Below are 8,477 nucleotides of genomic sequence, written 5' to 3' on the forward strand. Positions count from 1 at the left end.
TTTAAGTTTTTCCTCACTTTAAGGCTAAAGGCAGAAAGTATATGTACGGGGTGTTCAATAAGCAATACAACTCACACACATTTTATTTAGAATTCCAATATACTAAATTATTCCCAACATTTTTGGCTACAAAACCCTATTTTTCAACATAATGTCCGTTCAATACTACGGCCTCAGGCCATCTTATTGGGAGGGTCCGTATGCCCACAAGTTGTCAGTCTATTGGTCGATTTTGAAGTCAACGTCTCGCTGCGTCAGTAACCTCCCCATCACTCACGTACTGCTCCTCGTGGAGTGCACCCTTCACTGGTCCAAACAGATGACGTCGGTAAGTGCGAGATCCGGACTGTAGAGTGGATGAGGAAGAAGAGTCCAATGAGGTTTTTTGACCTTCTCCCGGATGCGATTTGTATGAGGCCCTGCATTGACATGGAGAAGGACAAGTTCGTTTGCAGTTTTGTGGCGACGAACTCGCTGAAGTCGTTTCCCGAATTTCAGTAGATTAGCACAATGCACGTCAGAGTTGATGGTTGCACCATCAGAGAGGACATCAAACAGAAAAACCGCTCCAGAGTCTCAGAATATCGCCATGACTTTCGACCGAGGGTGTGAGCCTGGACTTTCTCTTCGGAGGAGAGGTGATATGGCACCACTCCACGAATTGCCGTTTTGTTTCTGATTAGAAGGCCAACGGCCTTGCCGCAGTGATAACACCGGTTCCCGTCAGATCACCGACGTTAAGCACTGTCGGGCTGGGCTAGCACTTAGATGGGTGACCATCCGGTCTGCCGAGCGCTGCTTGCAAGCAGGGTGCACTCAGCCCTTATGAGGCAAACTGAGGAGCTACTTGATTGAGAAGTAGCTGCTTCGGTCTCGGAAATTGTCATACGGCCGGGAGAGTGGTGTGCTGACCACATGCCCCTCAATATCTGCATCCAGTGACAACAGTGGGCTGAGGATGACACGGCGGCCGGTCGGTCCCGTAGGGCCTTCAAGGCCTGTTCGAGAGGAGTTTAGTTTCTTTCTGATTAGAAGTGATGAATAATGTTTCATAACCTGCGACGATAGACGACGAAAAATAGTCCTGATCAACCTCATAGGGCGCAAGCAATTCCGCACTCTCGTTCCTCCTTACGATCTTCTGTTAGGCGCCGAGGAACCCAGCAGACAGAAACCGTTGAGTACTCCAACGGCTGGACGAGCGTGTCAGCGCTACCAACAGAACCATCCAGGCGAGCAGCGAGGTGTTCGACACCTCGAATGAGAGTGTCCGCACGTTCCTACATTGTAGAGATCACATCCGTGTGCGGCTGTCCGGCACATGGAGATCACACAGCTTTGCGTGACCTTGTTACGATGATGACAGACGCCTAGTCCAACGACTCACCATCATTTTGTTCACTGCCAGGTCTCCGTAGACATTATGCAGGTACCTGTGAGATCTGTGTTGCCCTGGTTTTCAGCCAAAAGAAACTCAATGAAAGCTCTGCTTGGAACTCACCTCCGTTACGCACGCCATTTTGAAGGCTACTTATAGCGCCGCCACCGATTGGAACTTGATAAAGTGTAGAGACTGAAGGGGTAATATTCGACGATGTCCCACAACAGATTCCGCTCTTCATAAACCGATTCTGGTCGAGGAAAAACATGGGTTGCATTACTTATTGAATGTCCTTCGTATAAGAAATTTGTCATTGGGCACAAGCCCGTTAATAACGAACGTCCTTATTGAACGTTCTGCAGTACGGTAAAAGTAAATGATTTCGTTTCAAGCTCATCTGTTTAAAGATTATTTCAACTTTTTTTTTTTTTTTTTTTTTTTTTTTTTTTTTTTTTTTTAAGTGGATAACTCATTTTATTACATTTTTAACTCTGAAAAAGTTTTTGTGTTTGTGGAAGTTGCTAGTTTAACGTGACTGCATTTGTGTACGCATAACTTGAAATGAGTCCGCAGCTCGTGGTCTCGCGGTAGCGGTTTCGCTTCCCGAGCACGGGGTCCTGTGTTCGATTCCCGGCGGGGTCAGGGATTTTCACCTGCCTCGAGATGACTGGGTGTTGCTGTGCCGTCTTCATCATCATCATTCATCCCCATTACGGTCGGACGAAGGCAATGGCAAACCACCTCCACTAGGATCTTGCCTAGTACGGCGGTGCGGGTCCGCTACGCTCTGTAACGGAGTATGGGACTTCTTCACCATCATCATCAACTTGAAATGAGCTTGAGGAGTTTCTCAGGTAACATAATGGCCAGATGTGTACTTTGTAAGGTATCAAACTGCATTCATTAAAAGTTAACGAGTAGTAACACTGATGTCGTAGAGCACGGTGTATCTGCACAGCAATGCTGTATTTTTGTTGGGATGTTGAGTGTCGAATAAAGAGTTTAAAAGGATTTTTTTTGTTGAGAACCAGTAGTCATCCAATACGTTCCACTTCCCAAAATCCGTGCATCTTCCATCCACAGTTTCCGTCATTTTGAAATTATCATTGTGTTATATTTCGGGGGTTGTGTTGTCATTATTCAAAACTTACAGATGGTATAGAAGTCTTGATTAGCCACAATTTCGTCCCAACAATTGTAAGACATCCCGACGCCATTGCTGTTAAATTTTAGAGAATTTTCGGCCACGAAATTATATTTTAAAGTGTAACTGTGTGCTCGGAGTAGGCAACGTGTGCCCCCACAGCGTGAGCTCGGCGACAGCTGGAAGGCACGGCGGTGCTCTCGTTATTCCGAGAGCTGCCGCAGGGGGCTGTAAGGGTTCGCCAGGGAGACCGCATGTTGAATGCGCGAGGAGAGGAGAGGAGTGGAGAGCGGCGCTCTGCCAGGGAGATGTTGGGGCTGCCGCTGCTTGCAAGCTGGTGTCGGCGCGGGGCGTCAGCCCTCTCTCCCCACACGTCACACGTCACCACACACAAGCGCTCTGGCGCTGACAGCGCGCCGCACGTCATAGCTAACGATTCGGAACGAGCCGTTGATAAAAGATCGATCTTTGCACAGTCGCGATTGACATTCTACGACATGTTTTTTTAAAAAATGTCTTCAGTCTTTTCGTTGGTGCTAGGTCTTGGTATTGTAGTGATAAAGCGCTCAGCTAGAAACCCAAAAGTGACGGAATCGAAACCCGGTCGCCCAAAGAAATCTTTTATATACGTGTGGTATCTGTCCTATCGGATATGTCCGACAGAACAGACACCACGCCTACAGACAGAACATTGGTAAAACTGACAAACTGCAATATTGGATTTCTGATTGGAAATGGAGGAAGAAGGCTTCTATGAACATTTGTCCGGAAATGGACTGTGAGCGTGCGACGACAACAAATCGTCCAGGAACACAGTACAGGGGTGTATCGCATACACGTCACAATAGATGTTCAACGCGATCTCCATGGCACTGAAGATGATAGGGATAGCAGTCACGCAGGTACACACAATCGTACTCTCGCTTGCACCAGCTTGGCGGGCCACTTGCCTAGAGCTTGTACTAAGGTTTGTCACAATATCCTATAGATTCCGGTCCTCCAAATAAAGTACACGCACAGTCCACCATCTCCTTGCACGTTCGTCTGTCTGAAAGCACCCATGATCTTACAAACGCCCAAATAGGGCTTGAAAAATTGTGTGGCGTGGTTGATGTCAGTGAGGGTGCTTGTTTTGTTACAGCCGTGGTGCCGTTTCCATCTGCTTGTCCATACACAAACACCATCTCAGCTTGTTCCCGACGTGAATACCAGCTTACAGTACGCTTCGCCAGTGACATCTTGCAGCACACAAGGAACACACGGCACTCGGTCAGATGAATTGTCATTGGTCAGCGCCCTTCGAGCTGTGACTATAAACGTATGCTGTTGTCACAATGTCATTACTGCAGTGTTATTTCCTACCAGTAGCATATACTCTGGTCATCATAAGAATAAACCTGCTGTAAACATTACGCGATCTATTCTTCCGCGTTTGCTTGAATCTCTTTGGACTTCGTTTCACGTGGAGCAGAAGCCGGGCTGTGTACAGTACAGTGGAGCACCATCATAAGCATACGTCTTTTGCTGTGTTATACGCACGTAGACTCGGCGATAGTGCGGGCACCATCTTTAAGTGGCTCCGGAACGCCCTATACTTGCAATGTTAAAATAACGCTTATAAATTACATCTTTCCTCACAAAGTATTTGAGGTAGGAAGTTGAACTTTTTACAGATTATTTATTGGAATATGGGCTACAATTTAACACAGGGATTTTACAAAATTTTAGTTCAGTTATTAAAGATGATTTTTTTCAATTGTAATGAAAATTCACAACATTTTTTTGCAATTTTTTATTTATATATTCAAAAATATACAGTTTTTTGGAAAAAGGCTGTGTTAAATTATGAAGAAGGTACTGTGTAACATTTACTGAAAGTTTGAAACAAATATGTTTGGAAGATCCTTAGAAAACATGTAATTAGTATGAGAAAATAAAAGTTTTGGGAATCGAGCGACAAAGATTGGATTAACTTTTTAGTGCATTCCAGGTCCATAGGATGGATTATCTTCATCCTCTGCAAACTTCTCCTCCAGCTTCCTCTTGTTCCTCCTCCTGTTTACTCTTGCTTGTATTTCTAGACTCTTTACAGCCCTGTCTGCAGCCCGAAGGCGTTCCTTGTCTAAAGCAAGCATCGCTCGTTGTTGTGTTCGTAGATTTTGCTACCATTTTCTTCAGTTGCAGTTACTGCAACACTGTTCCAAAAGGTGGTCATATATGAACACTTATCACATTTCAGTTGTATTTCACTAGCAAGTCCTACGTGCTTTATTATGAAGAGTTCCAGACCAACTTCACTACAATGAATACATCTTACACAGTTTGAAAAAATTCCTTTGAGAACCGACATATCAAATATTTCATTCACATCCGATTCGCCCATAAAACATTCATAGTTTTCACTCATTGAACCAAGCTTCTTCTGTGAAGTATTTTCTTTCCCACTTTGACTGCTATGGGCAGGTGTACTTGAGAGGTTACGTTCACTCACTTGGTTATCGTCTTTATTGTTTACAATAATAACACATACTTTTGGCTTTCCAACATTTCTCCTTTTCTTAAAAGTCTTCAGAGGATTTCTAATAACTTTACTTTTACTCACTATTATACTTCAACAAAACAGAGACTCAAGAAACTGAATTAATTACGAATATTTTCGAGATAACGACAGAGTAAATAAACATGAAACAATCGACAATCACACCAGCGATATATATTGAACCATCACAGGTTAGCCACAACACATACTTTATCTCACATCACTAAAATGTACCTGATGAACACGGACGTTAATAATAACACCATTTGACAGCAGTTTAACAGCGCCACAGTGGGTCACGCCATGTAGAACACATTTAAAAAAAATTTAAAAATAGTTGTAGTCTTCGGAATTGAATAAATTATATATCTATTAAAAGGTAATACTCTGCAGATTCAGAAAACGAAAAAAAGGAAAAATTGAACTTTTCATGATTTTGAGCCTTTCCGGAGCCCCTTAACTGCACATTATACTAGGACAGCACAGACCAGGCAGCTGGTCCAACTAAACTGCTGTGACGTGAGCAGTTGCAGTTCAGACGCAAAAAGAGACGAGCAAAGAAACAATATAGCTTCGAAAGTCGTTTAATTTTTGAAGAAAATGAAATAATATTTGGCAAATCTACAGCACTATCGCACGCTTCTTAGGTGACCATGCTCTCGTTCTTACTTATCATAGTATTCTAATTACAAACAAGGGTCGCCGGCCGCGGTGGTCTAGCGGTTCTAGGCGCTCAGTCCGGAGCCGCGCGACTGCTACGGTCGCAGGTTCGAATCCTGCCTCGGGCATGGATGTGTGTGGTGTCCTTAGGTTAGTTAGGTTTAAGTAGTTCTAAGTTCTAGGGGACTGATGCCCATAGATGTTAAGTCCCATAGTGCTCAGAGCCATTTGAACAAACATGGGTGATGAAAATTCCTAATGTAACCACAGGGTCATTTTTCTGAGCAAGCTGTGCGTGACGCAAAAGCGTGCTGCAGGAATTTCACCGTACTGTTGAGTGCTGAAGCTACTGAAGGTATTGATTACAGTCAGTCGTCTGGTAATCTTAAAGATGATTCCTTATCCGAATCCAAGAAATACTTTTCAGTTCTGGAACTGTCATCCGCTACGTTTCGATCAACAGAACCGACGAAGCCACCCAGGCGCCTCATTTTCTCCGCGTCTTTTATGACGTGCCGTTCTATATCCCGCCTGCGTTCGGCAGCGACTTGTGAAAAAGCTGCGTAGGTACGTTAGTTCCAGTACATCTGGCAGCTTAACGATCTTGTTATTTCTCGGACCAAATGCCTTAACTTGGCTCCAGATCAGTTCTGTTGGGTTCGTACTGTAATGGTACAGTGGCAAATACAAAAATCAGCGTTTATATGGTATGCTCGATGCTGTGAAAATGATTGTTTCTCATGTTTCTACGATACTTATCACTCTGTTTCTTGTGAGACTACATCTGTGGTATAAAAAATTGGACTACTCCAAATAAACAGTATTTTGTTTTTCATTTTTGCCCTAAAAATTAAACTGTTATGTGTTCTTAATTTAAGCAAGCTTTATTAACAATATTTCATAAAATAAAGATAATTAAGAATTTATATTTGAAATGAAAAAGGAATTTCTTGCAATATGCAATTAGAAACAAGAACACGTGCATTTTTCATAAAAAGTGATGATGAATTTTACAATTACGAGACGCAGGTACTTCAAATTGAACGAAAAAAAGATGACTGCGGCGAGGCTTGGACCAGCGATCCATGAACTGCATGCACTAGATTATTAATCTACTACACTACCGATTCCGCTACACATCCAATATCGAACTAGATCTCAACTTTATCAAATACAATCCCCGGAAAACTGTACATTTCTGAAAAACATTAAGAACAATCTCTTTCACTGTACAAAATTCCTGGAAAGGGGTATTTTCTCATCTCGTAATTACAGCCCTTTACGTTTTTTCCAATTAATAATTTCTGCACTATTACTGACTTATGAGGAGCAAAGAAATTTGTTCTATTCATACATCGTACTAAAACTATTGCACAGCAGCTGCTATAAACAATAAAAACATAGAATTTGTATTATTTCCAACTACTTAGAATATTTTAACAATTTGTAATTTATTTACGATACTGATCATTTAATTTGTTGTATGCCATAATTTTCAACAACATAGTTCATTTAATGATATATTTTTAATGAATCTTCCCTTTTATTAAACACACTTACATATCATAAAATCTGCTAAATGTGTGAAAAAATTAAATAATTACTGCAAGTTAGTTGCACTGATTTCAATGGTGGAGGGAGGGATAAACTTTCTGCCATAAGAGCAGGCTTACCTAGTTAGAGATCTGCCGAGCGCCAGACGTATATTCTCAGAATTTTTTCCTCAAATTAAGCCACATTTGATACTAGTAGGTTTTACAGGTATTTAGCGAGGAATGCTCATTTGGCTGTACTAGTCTGCTTCTTGTATCGTTCTTGCTTCGTCCGTTATGCATTATTTTGCTTCCACAAAACAGCAGAATTACTTCACTACGAATAATGTGTTCCACAATTTGCGTTTGTCGCTAATCCCGTATCTACTGTCCCTCACTACTGTTCGTCTTTCTTTGGTTTACTCCAAGTTCATACTCCGTGTCCATCAGACCATACCACTGAACACGTTCTGTAATTCGTCTCATCAGCGAAACTAACGTATCATCCATTTCGTTCACCCTGAATTTTAATCCCACTCCTAAACCTCTCTTTTATTTCCGTCACTGCTTCATAGATGTAGATATTGAGCAGTAGAGATGAAAACTGGACTCCTGCATTATACCATTATTAATTCGCTAGTGTCTCTCTTGCTCTTCCATTCTTATTGTTCTCTCTTCGTTCTTCTACTCAATGTATATCATTCGTCTTTCGCTAAAGCTTATACCTGTTTTATGAGAGTTTCAAACATATTTCAGTAACTTATGCTGACAAATGTTTTTAATAGCTACGGCCTAAATGATAGTTCGCTTTAATCATAGTGAAGTCAGTTTTCTGCTGGTATCGAAATCATGGCGCGTTATAACGCGGTTCTGCAAATATTTTGAGACTCTGATGGTTTTCAGTTGAATTGCAGATCCACCTAATGTATAGCTTTTTCTCTTCCTGTCAAAATGGTAGCTACGACCAAAACCGGTAGAAAATAAATAATAAATTTGTACAGCTGATCGCGAACATTCAATTTTTCAGAAAGATTAATGTTTTACAGCATTCCTTTCATGGACTGAGAATAGTGATATCAACACATATTCTAAAAATTATATATATATATATATATATATATATATATATATATATATATATATATATATATACTCCTGGAAATGGAAAAAAGAACACATTGACACCGGTGTGCCAGACCCACCATACTTGCTCCGGACACT

General features: G+C 41.7%; 1 pseudogene; it reads left to right on the forward strand.

The window, feature by feature from the left end:
- The first annotated feature begins 686 nt into the window (after window positions 1-686).
- Window positions 687-804, forward strand: LOC124617239 (annotated as a pseudogene).
- The last annotated feature ends 7,673 nt before the right edge of the window (window positions 805-8,477 follow it).

This window comes from Schistocerca americana, chromosome 5, assembly GCF_021461395.2.
Source record: "Schistocerca americana isolate TAMUIC-IGC-003095 chromosome 5, iqSchAmer2.1, whole genome shotgun sequence".
NCBI classification, from domain to species: domain Eukaryota; kingdom Metazoa; phylum Arthropoda; class Insecta; order Orthoptera; family Acrididae; genus Schistocerca; species Schistocerca americana.